We start from the raw sequence: 26,584 nt of genomic DNA on the forward strand, positions 1-26,584 counted from the left end.
GAAGATGAGACAGAGGAGAGGAGAACTTTCTTCCTTGGTGAAAAGAGAATAATCTGCAACTTAACATCAGCAACAGCAAGGAACTTGCTATTCAATTTCATCGTACTAAAGGGCTTCTATGTCTGGTGGATGTGGAGGTAGTGCATTCCTACAAGTACTTGGGTGTCCACATCAATGACAGGTTAGACAGGTCTTGGAAGACAGAGGAACTATATAAGAAAGGGCAGATCAGGCTCTTTCCATAAGAGACTGAATTATTATAATGTGGGGGGAGTGACATCAATCACATCTTCTACAACTCTGGTGGCCAGTGTGATTTTCTACTCTGTGGTGTGCTAGGCAGGTAACATCACTTCAAGAGAGGGCAACAGAATCAATAAGTTAATTAAAAGGGCAGGATTAGGTATGGGACACATTCTAGACCCCGTATAAATAGTAGCAAAGGATCGAATGAAGACAAAACTGAATGTTATTATGAACAATGCTGCACATCACCTCGCTGGCACACTAAAACTGAAGAATGTCAGCCAATGAATTATTCAGCACAAGCATGTCACAAAACGCTACAGGAGGCTTCTTTGTTCTTTGCAATAGACTGCAGAATGCCTCATTGTGACTGGCACTGCCAAGTCAGAAGTTTTCCTTCTTTTTTTAATTTTTGTTCCTTTGTAATCATTCTGAGGTGTGTGTGTGAATATATATATATATATTGTCACACATGTGTAATTGGAAGACGGGCCTGAATAACTTTTTATCCACTGGAACAAGGGTTGGCGCTGTCAACTAACACTTTCTCTTTTTCCTCCTTTGCAGACCATCAGAAGGAAGTCCTGCATGATCACCTCACGGCTGGTCCCGACTCTCCTGACCATATTTAACTTCCATCTTGTCTGTTACAATTCAGTTCTGTGTTGAGCTCGGTCTGAAAAGACATTTTTGTACTTTCATTGATTGATTTTCAAGTACAGTTAGTTATGCTTGAAAGTTTGTGAACCCTTTAGAATTTTCTATATTTCTGCATAAATATGACCTAAAACATCATCAGATTTTCACTCAAGTCCTAAAAGTAGATAAAGAGAAACCAGTTAAACAAATGAGATAAAAATATGACACTTGGTCATTTATTTATTAAGGAAAATGATCGAATATTACATATTTGTGAGAGGCATAAGTATGTGAACCTTTGCTTTCAGTATCTGGTGTGACCCCCCTTTGCAGCAATAACTGCAACTAAACGTTTCCTGTGACTGTTGATCAGTCCTGCACACCGGCTTGGAGGAATTTTAGCTTATTCCTCCGTAGAGAACAGCTTCAACTCTGGGATGTTGGTGGGTTTCCTCACATTAACTGCTCGCTTCAGGTCCATCCACAACATTTCGATTGGATTAAGGTCAGGACTTTGACTTGGCCATTCCAAAACATTAACTTTATTCTTCTTTGACCATTCTTTGGTAGAACGACTTGTGTGTTTAGAGTCGTCGTCTTGCTGCATGACCCACCTTCTCTTGAGATTCAATTCATGGACAGATGTCCTGACATTTTCCTTTAGAATTCTCTGATATAATTCAGAATTCATTGTTACATCAATGAAGGCAAGCCGTCCTGGCCCATATCCAGGAAAACAGGCCCAAGCCATGATACTACCACCACCATGTTTCACAGATGGGATAAGGTTCTTATGCTGGAAAGCAGTGTTTTCCTTTCTCCAAACAGAACTCATTTCATTTAAACCAAAAATTTCTATTTTGGTCTCATCCGTCCACAAAACATTCTTCCCATAGCCTTCTGGTTTGTTCACGTGATCTTCAGCAAACTGCAGACGAGCAGCAATGTTTTTTTTGGTGAGCAGTGGCTTTCTCCTTGCAACCCTGCCATGCACACCATTGTTGTTCAGTGTTCTCCTGATGGTGGACTCATGAACATGAACATTAGGCAATGTGAGAGAGGCCTTCAGTTGCTTAGAAGTTACCCTGGGCTCCTTTGTGACCTCGCCGACTATTACACGTCATGCTCTTGGAGTGATCTTTGTTGGTCGACCACTCCTGGGGAGGGTAACAATGGTCTTGAATTTCCTCCATTTGTACACAATCTGTCTGACTGTGGATTGGTGGAGTCCAAACTCTTTACAGATAGTTTTATAACCTTTTCCAGCCTGATGAGCATCAACAACTCTTTTTCTGAGGTGCTCAGAAATCTCCTTTTTTTTGTGCCATGATACACTTCCACAAGTGAAGTGAAGAGCAGACTTTGATAGATCCCTGTTCTTTAAATAACACAGGGTGCCCACTCACACCTGATTGTCATCCCATTGATTGAAAACACTGGACTCGAATTTCACCTTCAAACTAACTGCTAATCCTAGAGGTTCACATACTTTTGCCACTCACAAGTATGTAATATTCGATCATTTTCTTCAATAAATAAATGACCAAGTATAATATTTTTGTCTCATTTGTTTAACTGGTTTCTCTTTATCTACTTTTAGGACTTAAGTGAAAATCTGATGATGTTTTAGGTCATATTTATGCAGAAATATAGAAAATTCTAAAGGGTTCACAAACTTTCAAGTACAACTGTATACAGGGTGGCCATCTCAAACCCTTGTTTTTGTCCTTATGATTCCTTTACTCTATATTACTATATTATTATGACTTTTTACAGAAGCTCTTTACATAAATTATCCCTTAGGGACAAATAAAGTTCTACTTATCTAAAATCTACATATTCATAGTTTGACTGCTAATGAGCATACACTGATTAAATTACTTACATTTAAAATTGCGTATATAATATAAAAATATCACAAGAACAGCATACAATAAAGCCTGTGGATAATTTAAAAATAAAATGAAACAAGATTAAAATTTCACATGATGCGTTGTTCTTAAATAAAACTAGGCATACTTGCCCCATAATGCAACTCAGCTGAGCTATCTTCAAATACATATATAGGTTACTGGAATACAAGATTTTAAACATGACCTAGATTCACCGATAAAAATGTCATTGCAAATTAGTGTAGAGTGCTTATTATAATCTTACAGAGCTGAATGATGCTGTAGTAAAATGTCAGAATCTGACAAGCAGAAAACAGAGAAATGTTTCTTATAAAGGACTTGAAGGCATCTTCATTTTCCCTGACCTGCCAATTTATTTTCTAACCAAAGTGAATATCTGAAACCATTTAATAAACTAAAATAGGTTTGCTGTCTCTTGCGACTTCAGTGTGGTGCTGGTTATTCATTATTCAAAGGTGCAAAGAAACTCTTAAATATATTTGAAGTGCTTACGATTATACATTATTGTGTTTATTACTATGCCCTGAGCATGGGACAGGCACTATATAAATAAGATTTATTATTATTATTATACACCAAGTAGTACACTAGCATGTACACTCTAGAACTTCATACTGTATGTGTATGTCGTGATCTTATCTATTAAATCAACAGATATTTATGAATCAGTACATTAGTATCTACCGTAAACGTAATGAAGTATCCCTTCATTTTTACAGATATAACAACAGAGTTTTGGGTCAGGAAGTGAAATATAGATGGCATTAACAAAGCAAAGCTGTTAAATTGAGACTATAGGTAATTTGCCTGAAACTTTGGGAATCAGTGAGGTTATAATTGGTGGCAGAGTGGTGGCTAACTGGCTAAAGGATCTGGACTGGTAACTTGAAGGTTGCTCGTTCGAATCCTGGCAGTGAGCAAGACTCTTAACCTGCAATTGCTCCAGGGGGGTTGCACAAATAGCTGACCCAACACTCTGAACTAAAAAACTAAAAAGTTGGGGTATGTGAAAATTCCTAATACAACAAATTGTACATGGCAAATGAAGGAAAAAAAAATAATTTCAAAACCTAAAGGACATTTGCTCAAATATTCCAACAGTATTATTTTTTTCATTGAAACGAAACCTCAAACAGATAGAAGACAAACCCACTACTGCTTGACAAATTAAGCAATAAAAATGGGTAACAAGGTCAACCAACCAGTAAGTGCTATATAAATGTGATTAGTTACATTAACACTCATACCCCATATATTTTTCAGGAACAGGTCAGTTCTAATTTAGCTGCTAGGAAAATAACTTCTGCCAGACAAAGGCATGAGAAAGAGAGGAAAGGACCAGAAGAATGGTTATATGTGGTAAAATGGAGCATTAATGCGAGTGCAGTTTTCTGCACTGTGGTGTGCTGGGCTGATAACACTTCAAGAGATGCCGCCAGAATTAACAAGTCAATTAAAAGGGCAGACTCAGCTATGGGACATGCTCTGGACCCCTGGAGGTAGTGTTGGAGGGGAGAATGAAAGCAGAATTGACTGCCATTACAACCAATGCTGCACATCTTTCCCGTGACACACCAACAATAAAGACTTTCAGCAAACAAATTATTAAAGCAGAGGTTTGTCAGGAAACGTGACGGGGCCTCATTTATAAAAACAGCAACATGCTTGTATAATACCTTGCTGGGACTGGGACTCCCAATTTTAGTAATTCTGGTATATGTTAAAACCATTATTATATATACACACATACACACACACACATCTAATTATGTCTATTTATTTAAAGAGCTTCTGTAAAAAAACACATTTCCTCCTGGGGACAAGTAAAGCTTTATTTCTTTCTCTTTCTCTCTCACCTAATTGAGACAATAAAATATTCTGAAAGGTGGGCGCTCGGCTTAGATCCCCTCAGTAAACAAGAACTATGGAACAGGTAGAAGCCAAATTGATTATTTACAATACTGGGTTAATCCAACTATTAACATTGACCTTTTCTTTCCTTTAATACAGTAAGTCAAAAATAGATAAATACTACTATGTTGAACAAATAATTAAGAATGCACCTCATGATATTTCTGGATTTTGCCGATTTTAAACAGAAAAGTTACTTAATATAAAACTGGCCAATTCAATGAACTCACCAAGCCTGAGAATGTGCTTCAAATAAACATTTCTAGCACTATACTCTCACTTTTACCCTAGTGATGATATGTTTTTGCTATAGCTGCTGAGTACAAAATGAATTTCAAGTGTAACATTTGTGTATAGTTTGGTAAGTTAATAATATGTTAGTATTTACAGAAAAAAATGCTACCACATTCAACCCAGAGCAGGGCATATTATGTGGCAGAGATCAACCCAGAGCAGGGCATATTATGTGGCAGAGATTTAGTACAAGTAGATAGGTAGGTAGGTAGGTAGGTAGATAGATAGGTAGATAGATAGATAGATACTTTATTAATCCCAAGGGGAAATTCACAGATGGTATGAGTAGCTCAAGGCTATCTGCGAAATTCTGTAAAGGCAGGGAAGACATTCTCAGTTGCTGACAATGATTGTTCTGTGCCCACTACTCCCTGATCAGTAATGATTTTTGATGCAACTCCCTCAGAAGACATTTAAGTATTGTAAGTGTCCGCACACTTATTAAAATGAAAGAAATAAATGACTCAAACAGGATGTAATAACGATTGAGAAATCTTCCAGTATTTACTGTCTGCAACTGAGTGTAAATTTGGGTCACACCCATTCTAAAATGTCTGTGTGTCTGCATATGCAGGGTTGTCCAGTTTAATACAACTCCAGGGAAAAATGACATTTAATTGTTTACCTGTCTGATGAGGTCTCTTTTATGGTACATGGACGAGTACACATGCTGCTTACTTTAAATGTGTGCAATGAAATCACTGCAATTTACCCACTGCCAATGTTGCACTTGTCACTTAATTTTTCTGAACAATTAAGGATTACAGCAATGGAGCTGCATATATTTGAATATTATACAACTTAAAAGCTGGTTGTTGAAACAGAATAAGCAAGGAATGGAAAAAAGTATCTGAACATGTTATTTAGATTGAAAATTGAAATTAGAAATTAAGATTTGGGGCTGCTTTATATCATTAATGGATTGTACTTGTGTCAATTTACATTGAAATTACAGGCTGAAAAATACAAATGTGAAAAAGACAATAACCTAACACAACAAAAATTCTTTTGATTGATGAGTGAATATTATCAATGGGATATTTTGGCTACAGGAATGTAGGAAAGTAAGAAGGAATAAGTTAGCATTACTCCCATGTTGTATGTAGAAAAAAGTAGGAAGGGTTAAAGACGCAATGTTGGGGTGTATAAGCCTTGAAAGTGCTTGCACTTAAGATAAGCTAAGTTAACCACAAACCTAACAGGCAATATTTAATAAATAAGTTTAGAATAGTGTGCACACTCTAGTTTTACTGGGTGCTCTGCTGAATCCAGTAAAACATTTCAAAGTTTCTGAAAATTCTAACAATATGAATGAAGCCCTTTCATATTTCTCTGGTATCAAGATTTGATACAAGCCCGCACTGTATAATCACAGAAGACCAAAATATAAAAGCAAACCTCTGAGTACTAATATACTGCTCTCACTACCTGCCGTGTAATGCTATGTTGCTGCATTTCTTTGGGATAACTGTACAAAACAGGCACAAATGAATTCAAAATGTCATCTACTTTCCTCCCTTCAGTGCAGCCCAATCTTCTAACCAGATTCTAAAATAATCCCAAGAAATGTCAAGTCTGATACACATCTGAAACATACACGACATATGTATCCTGAGAGGATGCCACCCTGCTCTTTGTTTTAATAGCGGGATAACAGTGACCTCTACTGAAATACTGTATAAATTACATCAATGAATGAATAAATAAATCCAAAAACACAACGAAAAATCCACTTCTACCAGCAATTGTCCCTTAGGCTTTGATATTAATCCTTCTGATGTCTCAGCCACATCAATTTAATGACTGCTGGCAGCAATAACTGCTCTTCAAATGATGAAGAGAGGCAGATGTAGAGGTTACTAGAATGAAATTCCAAAAGGATATTCCTAAAATGACATTAAAACAAATTAAAATATTGTTATGCAACTTTATAACCTTTAAATATAACAGTTTTTTAAAATGAGACTGAACTGTGAATAAGATTTTGTTAAAACCAAGCAGAAGTAGTAGTACATTAACAGCTGGCTACTCTGGCACTACTCCTCACACACAAAACATTAGTTTTGGTTCTGCTTGGGTCTCAGATTTATTCTGAACCAAAATTTACTGTTCTGGTATGAGAATGATTAAAGATCAGCAGCAACAGAACAAAATGTTGTTTCCATACACTGCCATATTTACATTCAATACTCTGGGGTTGATAAGAGCATTGTATTTATTTTCACATTAATGGATACAGATTTGCTGCAGGGAAAAAATAAAATCTTACTCCGTTTTCTCCCACAGACTTGTGACAGCAGCACAATCAGCAACAGAAAAGAAATAAAAACAGATAATAAATGCAATACCACAACACTAAGTACAACGTCACACCATATACGCAAGAAACACGTCAGGTTCTCTTCATGCAGATGTTTAGCATGAATGGTGGTTGAGAAGCCTTATAATAGGAGGATAAAAAAGTCATTATCCAGTTAAATGTAATATTACATTTTATAATTAAAACACAGAATTATTTTAATAGAATATTTAAAATTTAAAACTAAATATTTTCATCAATTGATACAACTTTACCAATCCCCAGGGGATTTAGATAAATACATAGATAGATAAACAAACACAGACACTAGGGTTAAACACACACACACCATAATGACTTAAATGAAGAAAATTTATAAAGAAAGAAAAGAAACGTATTTGGCAGTCACAGTGAGGCATTATACAGGCATATTGCTGTTGGTATAAAGGAGCCCCAGTCACGTTTCTTGATACACTTTTGCTGAATAATGTGGTAGCTGAAAGTCCTTAGTGTCAGTGTGTCAGAGAAAGGATGTGCAGAATTGTTCATAATGGCACTCAGTTTTATTACAATTCCCTCCTCCTCCAATACCTCTAGTGGGTCCAAAGTGCATCCCATAACTGAGCCTGCCTATTTAATTAGCCTGTTGATTCAGTGGGCCCTCTCTTGAAGTGATGTCAAAAGCCCAGCATCACACAGAGCAAAAAACTGCACTTGGCAATCACGGAGATACAGAAGATGTGCAGGATGTCTCTTCCCACATTAAATGAACACAGTCTCCCAAGGCAGAAAAGCCTTCTGTGTCCGTTTTTTTCTATAGTTTCTCTGTGCTCCGAGTCCAGTCCAACCTGTCATTGATATGGTCTTCCAAGTATCTGTAGGAGTGCATCACCTCAACATATTTAAATTTAATTAATCATTCCATGATTTTTATGGACTGATTATTAAGGCACAGTCAAGATTTGGAGGTTATCCAGTTTCAGAACCTAAGTACTTTATTTCTACCGTTTGTAGATGACATTGCCACATATGATGTGATTGTGGTGAGAATTAACCCTTTCAAACATACAGTCATGGACCTCATTCAGAAAACAGTGGTTTGCTCCCTTTAGATAAGAGGTTAGCCGCTGCCCTAAACAAGAGAAGTGAGAGTACTGTAAAGTAGAGTGTTGTTTACAAAGTTAAGGTAGTGGAGAGAATGAGATTGAATGCTGATTGGTGCAGTGACTGGTGGTGAGGTAGGAGCTATGTCCATGGATAAAGCAGATGATTTACTGGCCAGCCTATATCCCTTCTGCAAGCACAATGAGGTTCCGGTGTAAGGTGTTGATCTGACTCTCTTACAGAATAAGCAGCTCTATAATACTGGAGAACTTCAGAACTGCGGCTTCTCCAGATTGACACGTGTAAGTTGAAATGGTTTGAACATGTAATTAGGATACACCCTGGAAATCTCCTTTGGGAGACATAAAAGATGTGGCGAATTCGGAGAAGTCAAGACAGTCAGACCCAGGACATACTAGAATGTATATATAACTAGATGCTCCTGGAAGCATCTTGAGTGTTTCTGAAGAAGAGCTGGAGGAGGCTTCTGAGGATAGACAGACCTGTCCAACCCATGACCTTCACCAGGAAGGACAGAAGCTTTAGCAAAGCTGCTCTTTGCTTTCACACCTTTCTGTATGAAGCAAACACACTTGTGTATTTTTCCAGACAAGGTGAATGCCTCATTTTTAAGTGTCCATCCACGGAAGTAGTCGCTGGTATTGTTCACGAGGTCAGACACTCATTTGTGATGCGCCCCTCTTTTGCATAATCTCTTCTCCCAGTGAAACGCAGTCAATGAACGATACACTAGGTTTAGTTTTTACCCTAACATATTGATGTATCAGGTTAAAAACTTGGGTCGATATATAGTCTATGGTCTCCTTATCAAATGAGGGTGCTGCGCAAATTTTGGCTGAGGGTGGTCCAACGATGTGGATTTATATACAAGACATACACACACACACACATTATATATATATATATATATATCTAAAAATGACTCAGCTGTTTTAGAAATTACAGACAGTAGCTCACTCACTAAAGTATACAGATATGGTACAGGTTGATCTTAATATTAAGAGAGACTATAAAAATCACCTATTTTAACTGTACAATGTGCACTTGTGTTTACATGTTAATTTATTGTGCAAGTCAACACGAACACCTCCAGTGACGTGCACTGAGACCCTTGGTATACTCCTTGATCACATGACTGGCTACAGACCAACTCCTTCATTATGTTTGCTGATGACAGTACTATAGTAGACCTGAAACACACTCTATTTTAATATCAGCAAACACAACCTTCTGACCATAGACTGCAACAAGTAGAAGGGAAACTCCGCTCACATCTGCATTGGTGGAGAGGCTGAGCAGCTTAAATTTCTTGGGGTAATCATCACTGACAACCTGAAATGGATGCAACTAATTCTGGCTAACATCAAGAAAATTCAAATCTATATATATAATTCACTAAGCCGGAAGACAGGTAGCCACCCATGGAAAGCATGCCGGAAGGGGTGTGGATTCACTAAGCCGCCGATAAGTAAGCTACCCATGGCGCACGCAGGAAGGAGCCACACCCACCAACTCTAAGACCATTGGATACGACGACAACTCGCAGAGCTACGCCCACCAACTCGGACGCGACGACTGGGAAAAAACGCCGTCATTTATGTTCGTCTGGGCTACAGTACACATGCACCTCTGAGCCACGTTGACTTTTCACTTAGCAAACTTTTTTACACGCTACATACAGCAATTTGCATCCGTGACAAACATGCGTCTTTTTAGATGGTCCTGCAGGAACACGGAAGACGTTTACCCGCCCACCAACACTCCTTTTTCCCTGTACCGCGTCTACCCTCGCTCTCTAGGCATTCACACTGCCTGCTCATGTGCCCGGACGCAAAAACTCACCGACCACCCAGTTAGTCCCTTTTGTCTGTGCTATGAGTCCACATGCACCTCTGAGCCACGTTGACTTTTCATTATTCTTTTCGGTTACGACACCAGACCGCGTCCCCCATCGAAAACCTGCCTATCAGTCAGGTTTTTTTGGAAAAATGTTATTGACGAAACTGTTGCTCTCAAACTTCGCAACATGGCTGTTGGCTTTGTTTGCCAGCATTGGAATAACTTCGGTGACGTGGTCACAAATTGCAACAACTCACCACACAAGGACGCCCTGTCTCTCGAGGCATTCACACTGCCGGAAGACAACCATGGGATACGCAGAAAATAGCCATGTCAGTCAACGCAGATCAGACACCCAGGCAAACAACACTGAATAATCAATAGCTGCAACTACTTTGCCCGCCCCAACTCCTCACCTGAGTCGGTTTCGTCTGTGTTCAGCAGTGTTTCCAAAATCAGTCCTGGTCAACCCCTGTGGCTGCAGGGTTTTGTTCCAACCAGATTCCTAATCATTAATGCCGGTGAAACTCATCAGGGATAAGTCGGTTTTTCAAACGCAGCCATGTAGCAGATTAGTCAGGATGTAATAATCCGAGATGAATGCGCGTTACGGATTTTGCAAATGTTCATTTTTTTCCCTCTGCTTAAAAAACATTTAAAAAGCGTCGTGATTATGCGGCATATACTATGCCACGGATTGGTATGCAGCGTGTAAAACAGTTTGTTTGTCGCGGATAATTTGCTATCCACACAGGGAGGAACCGGGAAGCGAACGCACATTCTTCCACTGTCTCCTTACTGCAAAGCAGCAGCACGGGCCATATGTTCATTTTTTTCCCCTGTGCTTAAAAGACATTAAAAAAGTGTTTCTCAACTGTGACTCCCGAACAACTCAGTACGCGAAAAAGCGGCCAGAACCGCAAACAACAATGAAAAGTCTACGTGACTCACATGTGCATATCGACTGTGCAAACAGGAAAACGACTCAGGTGACGAGTTGGGGGTGGGAACATGAGCAGGCAGTTCATACTGAACGAGAAATCAGCAGACTAGCATGACGGACGGGGCGTAATGGGCGTCCTTCCCCTCTCCTCCTGTTTTCTTGGTGGTTTATTAAATTACGGATTTTTCAAATGTTAATTTTTTCCCTGTGCTTAAAAATCATTAAATAAGCGGCCTGATTATGTGGCGTATGGTACGCCACGGGTTGGCTAGTGTATTTTTATTTCCTCAGACATCTGCAGGAAGTCAAGATGTCTTCAACTATTCTCACTAACATCTACAGGTGCAGAGAGGAGTCTGCCTCACTGGCTATGTAACATCCCAAAATGGCATCTGACTAGTCAAGGCACACAAAGCAATACAGGGGGTGATGGAAGTATTACTGGTACAGTTTCCCCTCTCTTCAGGACATAACACATGCTATCCTAAGAAGGCAAATAGTTATTAAGACCTTAGCCATTACATAGTCACTGTTGGACTCAAGAACTATTTTAATGTTCTTGTCATGCTGCTCATATTGATAACAGCCTGGTGAGACCTGATATGATATTGTATTTGCTGTCTGTTTTGGTATTCCAGTATTATCACTGGTCGTGGGAGACAAATAAGCAACAATTTCATAGTACTGTGTACTCAACACAAAAGTTTAAACTCGGGAATGTAGCAGCAAAAGCTGGGTACGCAGATTTAAAACAGTTACAGATTTAAAGGATTTCTGATTTCAGGTAAAATCAAGTATCCATGACTATCACATACACATAAAAATAAAAAAGGAGAGAACATGTAAAGGTTATTACCATGCAGAAAACAAACTGAAAAGACTCATTTCGACTGCATAGCTTTCAAAAGATTATGCGTGTAATACATTCGATGAAGGCTATTTAGCTGAAATATTATATCTCTGCGGACATGCAAAAGGGACAGTTTAGGGGCTTTGGTGATGGTAATTTTCCACTTCGCCAGGGCTTGGTGCTGTATGATAAAGCCTTTTCCACCTCCAATGTCACTTCTGGTGTTCGTCCACCTGAATCCGCCTATTCCTGCCGGAAGTACACATAACCAGAAGCTCCGCCATCTTCAAGTCAGTCAGAACCAGACTCCCATCTAAAAAGGTGTTTCTTTAATGCTCTTAATTGTGTTTTGTTTCTTCAGTTCTTATTGAGTCCTCTTCTTCTTACAATATACATAATAAGTTTGTCATTCTTCACAAAATTGAGCAGCTCAATACACAAATTCCCACTACTAAAATCAAGAAAACAAGGACTTATATGCTTATTTCTTAAATTAAAAAAATAAATAAATATACATTAAAAACTCAAAGTCCTCAAAAAATATTCACAAAATTTTTTGACTTTTGTTTCCACTCTACTGAGAATGCCAGTGTACAACAAAATAAAACAAATATTTGTTAATTAACTACATCTCTGGGTTTAGTAAGCATTACCATGAGCACAAAGATGAAGGACAGTACACTCTCCATAGAAAAATGACAGAGTTTTCTTTGCCATAAACTGCCAACACCTTCTAATGAAACAAAACCATTCAATTAGAAAAATGGATGAGTTAATATGCTGGTGCGGTGAAATTTTATTTTCAATTAATCATGAACATATCTGTTTAGTATATGTACAATGAGGAAAAAACAGTATGCGGACATTTCTTTATACACTTACCTATGACCAGAGTTGCACGGTGTTCAGCAGACTGTGAAGCTGGAAAACAAAATACACACAAACATTATTTAGTATACAGAAGGAATAAAAAGACATGAAATTTTTTTGATAAAACTTAAAATAGTATGACACAAAGTGGCAACTCTATTATTATTTTTATAAAATCAAGTGCATGCAGTAGCAGGTGTTTATTCAAGTCAAGTTCAAAAACTGCTCACAAAACTTCGGCAATTCAAAACAATAAAATGAACATACTTTTTTTCAGGTGACATGATTCAACTGATGAATTTCAGTCACTATTAAGCTTCTGTCACCTCTAGACTAACTGTCACCAGTACTTTTATGTTGTCATTAAACCACACAGAATGTGTCACTCGATTCTCAAATGGGGTACAACATTTACTGCGACTTACTGTAACCTTTGAATTTGTCTAACTGAAAATATAAACTGCACGTTGTCTCTTTGTTAAAGACACTTCAAAGAAACAAACTTTTACAAGTTGATGTTGAAAATGCTGTTCTCTTTTCTAGGCAGTAACATTTAAGGATAAGTCAAAGACAAACAGGCCAAGTGTCCTAATAGATAGTTTCACACAGAGCAAAAACAAACTCTTGGCAGCCTATTTAAATAATCACATAGAAAAAAGGAATGAGAAATTGCTTCAAAATGCACAGCACTTCAAGCAAAATAAGCTGCCAATGGGGCATTCCAAGACAGAACTTTCATTCCATAATCATCATTCTGATTGGAGTTATGTCCTATTACGTGATAAAACATGTCCAACACACACACTGCAGATTCTAGGAATTGGAGCACATTACACACCCTTGCAGTGTAAATCATATCCCAAAAGTCTCTTCATATGGCAGTTGTTATTCATTGATCCAGCAGTCGAGTCAATTAAGGACTGCAAGGCTTCTTTAAGTTTACAATTTCTGGATGTCTATATACAGAAGTATTTCTTAAAAGTAAAATTTTCCTAGAGTGTTAAGCCATTTTCTTTTTATCCCCCCAGCTTCTTAGAATACAGTGCAACTATTTTAAGCTCATTCATATCAAAGGAGCTACTTCCATTTTCAAGTTAAGAAAACATGTGGTATTATTTTAAAATGCAGTGAGTACAGAACTAAACATTAAAGAAAAACAGAGTTAAAACACCAGAGCTGTGCAATACTCCTCTAAGTTAAATCAAACTTTTTTTTTTTTGAAAAGTAAACATTTTATTCTGGATTAATACTTATTAGAAGATAAGGGTCCACTGTATCTAGTTTCAGCATTTTTACAGGAGGTGTTAGTGAGGTCAGCAAGGAGTGCTACACTGTGTGGTCTTTGTGCGGACCCCAATGTCGTAGTGCAGTTACAGGGACATTGTGCGGCTGAAAAAATGGCACCGTCCTTTAGAGACGGTGTGGTACCGAGGTACTAAAAGACCCCTGGAGCCTTTCAAAGGAAAATCATATCATTAAATAGTCTCTTTCAAAGACAGAAGGGTACACTCCAACATCCTGGGTAAGTTGCCCATCATGGCCTTGTCCGATGAACCCCCCCTCCCACTCAAATTTTCCCCTCTTTCACCCACTGACCACTTAATAGCTACCACTTCAGCGGTCTCAAAATACGTAACAGATCTCATTATTTAATAATCGCTAAATTAAAGGCTACAACTGTGTAAAGGTAGGCAGCACCAATGCACATTTAGTGTCTCAAGGATCCAGTGACCTTGGTTTGGATGTTTTTGTGTGCAGTCCCCAAAAATGTACTGGTTGTGTGATTTGGAGATTCTTAGACCCATACAAATGAAAGTCTATAATAGATGGCCATGCAATGGACAGTCATCCCAACTGGGGTTGCTTTTGGCCTTTTGCTGGGATAGGTTTTGGCTACCTATGCCATGTTTACTGTTATATGTTAAGGCCACATTCTGAAGGTGATTCTGAGTTTGTGATTTACGGAAAGGAAATGACTGATGAAAGGTAAAAACAGCTTAGCTCTGTTGGGAATCTGGATTAGTGCTTTTGTGGCCAGATCAAGCACAGCAAGAATTCACATCATCGGTTTTCAGAGACAGAATACAAGCAGTGTGGTCCTGTGGATAAGGCATTGGTTTAAATCCCAATGCTACTGCTTCAATTCTTGCATACTTGTATAAAACTAATAAAGTAATTTTTTGTTCTTTGTTTCGCCTTATACAATTTCTTGTATTAGGAATTTGGTAGTTTTCGCATACCCCTTGGGGTCAGAGCGCAGGGTCAGCCATTGTACAGCGCCCCTGGAGCAATTACAGGTTAAGGGCCTTGCTCAAGGGCCCAGCAGAGCAGGATCTCTTTTGGCAGTGACGGGGATCTGAACCGGCAACCTTCGGGATACCAGCGCAGATCCTTAGCCTCAGAGCCACCACTCCGCCCCAACTACAATAAGAAAAAAAACAAATAATACACATGTATGATTTTACTATCTCTCTGTGTTTGTAAAGAACCTTAAGATGCTGTTTCACTGCAGGAAGGTACTATAGAAAATATATGGTCACTGTGCCAAACTCATAGCTACAGTAGTGTCTACTTAATTTCACTGTCCACTGGATATGTGATAATAAATTTGAAATTATGACTACACAGTCTTCTTTGCTGCTATATCTCAAGGCTAAGGTTTATCTTTTGCAACTGACACACAGTTATACACACACACACACACAGTAGAACCTCTGCTCACAAACGTTTCCGAACACGTACAAATCGGATTACGATCATAAAGTTTGCCAAAACTTTGCATCTGTTCACGTGAACAAAAACACTGGTGGCTAGTTTCCCTATTCGCGTTCGTATGCACCAATGATTTCCCATTCTCTGTTTCCCATTTTCTTTTGTTTGCGTATACAGGGTCTAACAAAGCAGCTGATGTTGCAAAAGGAGTTATAATGTTAACCAAGCAGAGACCTCAAGTGCTGGAAGAGGTGGAAAAATTGTTGCTAGTGTGGTTGAATGAGAAGCAACTTGCAGGGGATAGCTTAAGTGAGACGATCATATGCGAGAAAGCCAGGAAGATTCATGGCAATTTGCTGAAAAAAAATCTAAAGCCAGTAGAGGATGGCGTGAAAAGTTTTGCAAGAGAAGTGGCATTATTTTTCCTCCTGTGCTTAAAACTCATTAAAAAAAAGTTGTTTACAGCGAGCGGTTCACAAGGGTCTAGCGCAAACTCTTACAATGTCAGTTTTCTCTGTTGTTCAAGGTTTTTACATTTAGTTTATTATGACACTATGCATTCTATGGTATAATTAACTATTTTTGTGCTAAAAAAAAAAAAAAAAATTTATATATATACACACACACACAGTTCATATAGTCTGGAACGGATTAAATGTATTTACATACAATCTTATGGGGAAATTATGTTCGGATCGTGACCAAATTGGGTCGCATCCAGAGTTTTGGAACGAATTACGGTCATGACCAGCGGTGCCACTGGGTGTGTGCGTATATATATATATATTTTTTACAGCTATTGCATATGGGGAAAACAAAAGGATTTTCTTTTGCATCTCTCTACAGCAAATTAAAGTTAAAAGGCATGTATAAGGGGAAAAACTTATAGAATCTTACACCATCTCTATATAAAATCCAACATTTGTTTGTCTGTATGACTGTCCGCTTTCACAAGAGAACTACTTAAACGGAAAGATCTGTTTTTTTCTATAATTTGCTTGAAAATTCCAGCTGATTTTGCAACTTCTCTCATCATGCTAAGGATCATAGTTCACTTGCGACATCGATTTATTTGCTTGAATCCAAGAGAGATGCAGCGGACCCAGGGGAGGCGCCAGCTCCGTTCAAGTCACTGTATTCCGTGCCATGTGTTGGAGAGTACCTCGCCTCCGCTTAGCTAGCAATACCCATTTGTTCAGCAGACGTTATCATCTACAGAGTACGTTTGACGTTTTTGAGAGCGGGAGATCAGAGTGTGTGTTTTAGGGGGTAGCTGCTGATTGGCAGAGATATCATGGCCACATGCTCTTCTCCCCACACGGGGGGCGCTCTCCCGTCAGAGCTGAACACGATCAGATACAGTAGCAGCATTTGACAGTGTTCTTCACCTATACTCCAGTGACCACACAATTTTAATGTGTTGCTTAGCTATTATTTCTATTAAGAATAAGTAATAATTTCCAGTACTTTCAAACATGTTACAAGTATATTAGCATAACCACAGGCCTCAAATATATTGTAGATCACTGGATACAAATATGTAAGGCATAGATTGCTGATGCTACTTTTCCCATATGAAAAGCATCAGAATCCATAAAGATAATTTTCCCTCGGGGATTAACAAAGTATATCCGAAAAAAGTCAACTAAGGAAATATCCACAGAACTTCATGTACTTCACTCAAAGGCAAATGCAACAAGTCAGTGAAGCACATTGAGAATACAGGTACAAGACAATCATTGTTCATTTATTTCATTTATGTAGAATTCTGTGCAAATAAATATTTTTTGTTGTGTGGTATATTTTATGATATACCAATGGTAAACCATTTTAGTTCATTTCAGGGTCAAAGGTGGCTAGAGCCTATCTTGGTGTTACTGCGCATATGGCAGGATACAACCCTGAAATATTTCAGTATATTTTGAAATAAACGCAGAAAATGCAAAATGCCTCCAAGCCAAAAATTGTCACCTGTGACAAATTTAGTCATATGAAAAAGTTTGTGATCCTCTCTCAGCCTGCATAATAATTGACTCTGCTTTCAACAAAAAAGATAACAGTGGTATGTCTTTCATTTCCTAGGAACATCTGAGTACTGCGGTGTTTTCCGAACAAAGATTTTTAGTGACGCAGTATTTAGTTGTATGAAATTAAATCAAATGTGAAAAACTGGCTGTGCACAAATGTGGGTCCCCTTGTCATTTTGCTGATTTGAATGCCTGTCACTTACAACACCAAATTGATTGGATGAGCTCGTTAAGCCTTGAACTTCATAGACAGGTGTGTCCAATCATGAGCTATAAAGGTATTTAAGGTGGTCAACTGCAAGTTGTGCTTCCTTTCCTTTGACTCTCCTCTGAAGAGTGACACCATGGGATCCTCAAAGCAACTCTCTAAAGATCAGTCTCATGGTTTAGGGGAAGGCTACACAAAGCTATCTCAGATGTTTAAACTGTCAGTTTCAACTGTAAGGAATGGAATCAGGAAATGGAAGGCCACAGGCATAGTTGCTGTTAAACCCAGCAGGTCTGGCAGGCCAAGAAAAATACAGGAGCGGCATATGAGCAGGATTGTGAGAATGGTTACAGACAACCCACAGATCACCTCCAAAGACCTGCAAGAACATCTGGCTGCAGATGGTGTATCTGTACATCGTTCTATAATTCAGCGCAATTTGCACAAAGAATATCTGTAGGGCAGGGTGATGAGAAAGAAGCCCTTTCTGCACTCACACCACAAACAGAGTCGCTTGTTGTATGCCAATGCTCATTTAGACAAGCCAGATTCAATTTGGAACAAAGTGCTTTGGACTGATGAGACACAAATTGAGTTATTTGGTCAGAACAAAAAGCGCTTTGCATGGTGGAAGAAGAACACCGCATTCCAAGAAAAACACCTGCTACCTACTGTCAAATGTGGTGGAGGTTCCATCATGCTGTGGGGCTGTGTGGCTAGTTCAGGGACTGGGGCCCTTGTTAATGTTGAGGGTCGGATGAATTCAACCCAATATCAACAAATTCTTCAGGATAATGTTCAAGCATCAGTCACAAAGTTGAAGTTACACAGGGGTTGGATATCCCAACATGACAATGACCCAAAACACAGTTGGAAATCTACAAAGGCATTCATGCAGAGGGAGAAGTACAATGTTCTGGAATGGCCGTCACAGTCCCCTGACTTGAATATCATTGAAAATCTAGGGGATGATTTGAAGCAGGCTGTCCATGCTCGGCAGCCATCAAATTGAACTGAACTGGAGAGATTTTGTATGAAGAATGGTCAACAATACCTCCATCCAGAATTCAGACACTCCTCAAAGGCTATAGGAGGACAGCGTCTAGAGGCTGTTAGATTTGCAAAAGGAGGCTCAACTAAGTATTGATGTCATATCTCTGTTGAGGTGCCTAAATTTATGCACCCGTCTAATTTTGTTATGATGTATATTGCATATTTTCTGTTAATCCAATAAACTTAATGTCACTGCTGAAATACTACTGTGTCCATAAGGCAGGTCATATATTAAAAGGAAGTTGCTACTTTGAAAGCTCAGCTAATGGGAAACAAAAATCCAAAGAATTAAGAGGAGGGTTCCCAAACTTTTTCATATGACTGTGTGTAGTATGAGATAAGTAAACTGATACAATACAAAACTGCAAGCTACAAATTCATAGAGCAAAACTTAAGGAACTTGGAGGGAGAGATCAGGTATATGGGAGTGCTTAAAATACTGATAATGTAACTCAAAAAAAAACAAGGCTGGAAAAATCATGTGGCTGTATTCACAAGGAAGGAAGGAATTAATATGATAGTGATAGAAAGATAAGGAAATTTGATTAATAATGCAAAATGTTTGTCTTTTAATGTGAGGAGCATCTTACTGCTATAAACAAGTCATCTTAAAAGGCTAGTTTCTTCTTTGTTTGAGTTCGGTCATGATAACCTTGCTTCTTCTTGGAATTCTACTTGAATTTGCAGCATTTAACTAGTTTAACTTTGGGGATTCGTTAAAAAAAATGAGTAAATATGCTGCACATTTAAAAAAAACAAAACAGTAATTTAAAGGAGGATGTTTATAACCAGACTTGGGAAAAGAAACCACATCATCCCTTACTTCAAAGGTTTTACATATTACATACACACAGCTCCTACATGCTGGCTTTTTTTTTTTTTTAAATAAATACAAAATACGTCTGTTATATATTGCATGAAATGTAAGGGTATCACATGAAAACTTCTGAATATTATAATTCAAGGAATGTTCTACTCTAGCTGGCACTAGTGAGGCCTTATCTGGATTCCTGTGTAAAGGTCTGGTTAACATGCTGCAAGGTAGGATTGAAATTCAGCATGAACAGAACCTGCTTCTGCACTGTTTAATAAAACAGGAAAATTCTGTTGCTCAAAGAAACCAGTCACAAGCATCATTAGTGTTGGTTCATTAATAACAAATATACCAGTTGTGCATAGTATGAGAGCACAATGAAGTGACCTATAAAGCTGGGAGCTGTAAAGGTTTTAATTCATATCACTCCATAGTTGATTGAGGGAATTAGAAATAGCTGGGTGGCATGTTGGTGCAGTGATAGTGCTGCAGACTCGCAGTAAGGAGGCCAGGGTTCGCATCACGGGTCCTCCCTGCATGGCTTTTGCATGTTCTCCCAGTGTCTATGTGGGTTTCCTCCCATTGTCCAAAGACATGCAGGTAACGTGAACTGGAAATTCTAAGTTGGTTGTAGTCTTTGCGTGTGTATGTCCTGCAATGGACTGCCGCCATGTCCAGGTTCCAATACCCAACCCCCCCCCCCTTTCTTGCACCCTATGCTACCTAGGAAAGGCTCCAGCAGACCCCAACTCTTTTCTGGACAAAATGGATAAGAGAATGACTGGCTGGCTGGCTGGCTTTAAAAACACCACATAGCTCACAGAAAAGAGTGCAGCCTTCACATTCATATTCTGGACATAACTGACGTGATTATAGTCGTCCATCCATTATCCAGTTCAAGCATGTGGATAGTCAATGCCTGCCCAGGCAACACTACACAGAGGTTGAAGTCAAGCTTAGACATGGTGATCCTCTATCTCAGGGTACTCATACACACACACACACTCCCCTGGCTCATAATGGGGCTCTCCGGAGGACAATTGTGTGACATAACCTTCAAGACGCAACAAACAAAAAAATACTAATACTGAAATTATACATCAAACATTAATGGAGGATAAGTTATAAACTGGTTTCCCAGTACAGATGGCAAGGTAATCTACTATTCAAAAGGTAAAGATTTATTTACCAGCAAGCAGGATCTTCAAGTGACACTGTGCAGTTCCAGCCTTGCAGACTCCCGAGACTCAAATTTCTTATCTTAGCAATCACTTTCTAGGAGAAGAAATTAACAAGAATTACTTACATAGCAGTTTCTTAACAGACTACAATTGGTACTGCCTTGAAATTTACTTATTTCATGGTCTGCTATGACATCAACAGAATATCAAAAACTTCAACATAAATTTGCAAAAACCTTAAGGAAAAAAAAGGTTTACAATGAAACACTGAAGTCTGCTAACATAAATACATTTCAAACAAAAAAAAAAAAAGCATGTACTGTATGCTACACTTGTGATGTTCACAATGTTAATACACCAACAACACAGAAGAGGGAGCTCCAAACTCACACTCATCATGAGACAGGTGTCAACGTTCTGACAACTAAATACTCTGACAAAAGGAAAAACCGAACATTGGATCACAAAACACAGGGCTGGTCAGTAAAGTCTCTCCTTATGTATGTCCTAGAAGCAAAAACGCAATTAGCTAAAATTAAACCTTTAACATTTTAGGATTAATTTGTGGAACGACAGCTTTTAGCGAAATGCAAGAAAATTTACTTACTGGGAAATTAACAACTCCCTGCAGCAAAAGAATTTCCGTATTTGTAAATGTATGGATTCTAGAAAGTACAGTGTCTTCATTAAATTTAGGACAGCACCAATACTTGTAAAAAATATCAAGTCCTAAAATTTCTCAAAATTCTACTCTGACGTTGCTGGGCAGCTAAACTAAAATACTCCACAAAATAACCATATAAACATATGGTTTCTACTTCGCAGATTTTCTTATTTCGCGGGTGGCTCTGGAACACAACCCCCGCGATGGAGGAGGGATTACTGTATTGCGAAAGCCAATGTCTGTCTGACTGTTAATTTACACTAAACAACTCTTCCACCCGCGCCATGGACCAACACTGTTGAGATGTGGCACACTTATTCTTTATAGAAATTTGTCAAGACAGTTCCATTTTTGTTGCTATATCTCAAAACACATCAAGCTGTACAAAGTTTTAAAATTTCAGTATTTCCCATTGAAAAGCACTGGGGAATGTACAAACTCCACCATCTTAAAACAGAGGAATATTCTGTGCAACTTCAGCTAGTTTACTGTTTTAGTTTTTACCTTGACACCAGTTGCTTGAACTTGTATATTTTCCTGTTTTACTTGTCCAACACCAGGCAGAGCAAACGTGCAAATGGCTGACACAGCAACACCCTTCTCCTGGTACTTTAGGTAAGTTAACTAATAGAGGACAAAAGTAAAGTCACTTCTCTGGAAATAAATGGAAGGAGAAAGCAATTATGTCAGCACATATGAGATTGAATTAACTGCACTAATATCATCTGCGGATTATTATTATAAAGAACCAATGTTATTAATCAGCAGCTAACTGGTGTTTGAACTAATTAACTATATGGGAAAGGTATAGCTGCCCTAATTGTTTATGTCAGTTTATATAAGGATGGGTTTAAAAATGGACGCTGGTGCTGGGAAGTGCGGGGGCTTCAGTGGCTTAAGCCCCTGATCTCTGGCGCAAAACCACTGATTGTTCAGTCACATATATGCACAAGTAATCGTGGCAAGACCCTGATGTTCTTGCCCATCATGTGCCATTTGTATTTCTGCTATACAATAAATCAGTCCCTTTCCAAATCTTTACTTATTTGTATCATTTCAACAAATTACTGTGTTTTAAGTCATTAATAGCTAGGTGGAGAACTTATTTCTGGTCCTTTTTTCTTTTCAAAGGGTAAAATCAATGTTGATTTTATGTGAGTATTGCCCATTTTGTATTCATAGATATTTCTCAATTGCTACTTATTGGATACAACTGAATATAATTTCAAAAATGTTATTTTAAAAAAAAGTGAACAATTAGTTGCAGACGCTCCACCAGTGACACACATCAGTCGATGCCATTGTCATGTCATTTGAATTGCAGCCTGCGGTGTATGAAAGCTACTGAGCCACCACAAGCCTCTTTGTGCTCCATTTTTAACACCAATGTAAAGTACTAATAAAAAGCATGGATTTGATGTTTTCTAATAATACATGGAATTCTATTCTGTTATGGCTATTCATTATTACAAAACAATTTAACAATAATGTAATACATGACCCCTGGATGAAGTAAGTTAAAGATGTGAATGTGAAATTCTCCATCTTTCGTAGCAGTTAACTTTAGTCGCAGAAAGCACTTGAATGTTTTGCCATGCCAACACTGGCTAACTTGTTAGCTATAGCTGATGCTGATAAGCCATATATTACTGCTGGTTTCACTACTATGAGATTCATGTTTTCTTTCACCTTCAAATGGACTTTTCTCTCACAAATTAATCTTGTCATTTTTCTGCAGTTCACCCATCCAGCTTGTATCCTTTTTTTTTTTTTTTTGATTTCCCCATCTGTAACTTTATAACTAAATTCCCTTTTTTGATGATGTATCCACATATACAATACACAACGCACAATAATGATGATAACAAGAATTCGCCAACACCAATGCACATAATGTATCGCAAGGTACTCTGGGTTTCCGCTGCCTCTAACTACCCTTGAAGCGCAAGTGGCTGTCTCTTGGGGAATCCCTCACAAAACACATAGAACATAATAAAAGAGACATAGACACATAAACACTAATGATCCACAATACTGAAAATGGCAACATAATTATACAAAAAATGAGCACGAACCACAAAATTAACATAAACAAAAGAATCAAAAATGAACAAAACAAGACATAAACAAAAACATCAACTCCAGCCAAAGGAGGGTACTAAAACATGACACAGTTCTGTATGAAGGGTTAACAGGTACTGAGAATCCTGCCTCAGTCTTTGCCCTTTTTTCTTTTTTGTCCACTCTGTCATGAAACACAACACGAGACATCACACAGTAAAGCTTCTCTTCTATTTAAGTGGTCCAAAAGACCCACTTTTCCTTATTCCACATCTCTACATTTCATGTATTGTACTTCTGAATGAGCGTTCACTGGTTGTCGGCTCTCCTGGGTATACAAGCTCACCTCTCTGACTAAATACAAAATCCAACCTGGTTGATTTTGCTGGGTCGCTGACTAGTTAGACTGAGTTGCTGCACATTACACTACTGGCCATCAGTGGTATAAACCACCGACTGGCCTCGCAATACGGTAAGACAATCAATGGAAATAAAGGCTATGACAGAAAACCAATGGAAAAGTCAAGATCAGATGAGGTTGGATGTATTCGGGGTGATGAGAACATAAGCAAGAGGTGCTGGTTTTTCATAACACTTTAGAAGCACAGAACAAAACTCACAAAAATGACAACACTATAACTTAAAGGAAAAATTAAAAATATTTAGTAGCAATGGGTTGGTTACCAATAGTGATTGTAAATGCACAATTAAAAAGTTGGCTGGTGTTCAACAGTAGCTTATTCCATATTTGGAACACTGGAGGAACTCAAACTAAAAGTAGTCACCTTAATATGACAAAACTGCAAATATCTGGTATATGTTAAGACTGGAGAATGACAAGGAACCATCCTGTCTCCATTTTTTTCTCACTCTACACCTCCAACTATAAATATAACAGCAGGTCATGTCACCTGCAGAAATTCTCAGATGACTCTACACTGATGGGGTATTTTGATAAAGAGGACGAGACAGAGGAGAGCAGTCAGGTGAAGAAAATATGTTTCTTGATGCAATGAGAATTGTCTGCATCTTAACATTAGCAAAATCGAGGAACTGCTAAATGACTTCCATTACACCAAAGAGCCTCGATATCCAGGCACCATTCAAGGAGTGGATGTAGAGGTGGTCCACATTAACTACAGGTTGGACTGGTCTTGGAACATAGAACTACTATGTATATAAGGAAAGGCAGAGCAGGTTCTTTTTCCATAGGAGATGGTGTTTCTTTAATGTGGGAAGTGGCATCCTTTGCATCTTCTATAACTCTTGTGATAGGCGGTGGGATTTTCCATGCTGTGGTGTACTGGGCTGGTAACATCACTTCAGGAGAGGCACACCAAATCAACAAGCTAATTAAAAGAGCAGGATCAGTTACAGGACGCACTCTGGACCTCCTGGAGGTTATCTCATAGGAGAGAATTAAAACAAAACTGAGCGTCATTATGAACAATACCGCACATCCTTTCTCTGACACACTGAGACTTTCAGACAAAAAATTCTTCAGCAAGTGTGTCAAGTAACAGTATAAAGGCGCCCCCATAGCAACAGCAATACATCTGCATAATGCCTTACTGTGACTGTGACTGTCAAGTCAGAAGTTTTCTTGCTTTATAGTCATTCTAGTCTGTGTTCAGATCAATATGCGAGTGTATATTTATTTACTTTTGTATTTATCTATTTATTTATTTATTTAAAGCTCTTCTGTAAAAAGACAAAGGCACAAATAAAGTTCACTCTATGACAGCAGTTTGGTGAATTATTAGGACTGGCAGTAACTATCCATATAATTGAAGACGTAACAGTAAAATTTAAATCAGAAGAAGCACTCGACAGGAGTCAGATGTTTCCCTTTCTTTTATTTTTTTCAGTTGTTCTGGTTTGTGTTCAGAGACCATAATGTATGTGCATATATATTTATTTATCTATTTTTACATTTATTTATTGAAAGAGCTTCAGTAAAATGGCAAATAAAAGTCTAGTTGTGAGTTAACCAACCATGTGATGACAGCCTGTTCCTACCATAAACCAAGAAAGTCTAATCCCAGAGAATGAAAAGACAGGATCAGCAAGACAACAGAATAAAAATGAAGAAGCCATCTTTAGAGCAACACAACAGCCCCCCCCCCCCCCCCCCCCCCCCCATTCAAAAATCTAAACAGGCAAGGCAGACAGTGATAAGCACAGGCAATTCTGTTCACCGTGAAATTATTTTTCTGCCCACCACTGCTCTGACATAACTTGCAAGGCTGATAACATTTCTATTATTAGATGTAGGGCTTCTGCTCCATACTCTTAATTCATTTTCTTATGCAAGTTGGCCACAGCCACTACCCCTTTAGTATATTTATACAAAGTATTCATCGCTGATAATGGGTGGGCAAATAGTCGTATACCTAATTTGGAGACATTTGAATTGCCTATTCTACTTACAGAATAAAAAATTCAATCTCTCAATGACAAATAGTCCATTACGTTACTTTATTTCCAAGATAACAAAACCTCCTACAATAAAATGTGAAAAAAGGAGAAATAACATGGATTTGCAAGTAATCAAATAATTTTTCCTTAAGATAATACTTAAATGGTTTAATACCTAAAGATCACATATGAAAATGTGAAAACCTAAACTTTGAATCTAAGAATTGGGTTACGTACGCAGAGTTAACAGGTAACTTTGTGTCTTGGGTTGAAACAAAACCTAAAAAAAGTTGTGCAAACTGCTGGCTTCCCCTTTTTCTGTGGAGACATGTCAACCTGTCTTTCACAAATAAATCTGCAGTGGTTGGCCACCTCTGACTTCCGTAAACTCTTTGATTAGACTTCCTTTTTTACATGTAAAAACACATGCTGAAAAAAAAGATAAGGAACTTAAAGCTCTAAGTCAGAAGTCATCTTTAGCATAACAGAAAACTATTTTATTATTCAAATTTTTTAG

The 26,584-nt window shown here is 38.3% G+C and overlaps 1 protein-coding gene across 4 annotated transcripts in view; it reads right to left on the reverse strand.

Moving 5' to 3' along the window:
- The window catches only part of fam49bb (family with sequence similarity 49 member Bb), a 166,955-nt gene that overhangs the window by 35,818 nt on the left and 104,553 nt on the right, over nucleotides 1–26,584 (reverse strand). For all 4 annotated transcript variants that reach the window (XM_028804399.2, XM_028804402.2, XM_028804398.2 and 1 more), the window contains exons 2-3: nucleotides 20,933–21,018; nucleotides 12,942–12,980 (exon numbers count right to left, since the gene is read on the reverse strand). The gene's annotated coding sequence lies outside the window, so the exon portion shown is untranslated. The remainder of the gene's footprint in view (nucleotides 1–12,941; nucleotides 12,981–20,932; nucleotides 21,019–26,584) is intronic.

Source organism: Erpetoichthys calabaricus, chromosome 6 (assembly GCF_900747795.2).
Source record: "Erpetoichthys calabaricus chromosome 6, fErpCal1.3, whole genome shotgun sequence".
NCBI lineage: Eukaryota > Metazoa > Chordata > Cladistia > Polypteriformes > Polypteridae > Erpetoichthys > Erpetoichthys calabaricus.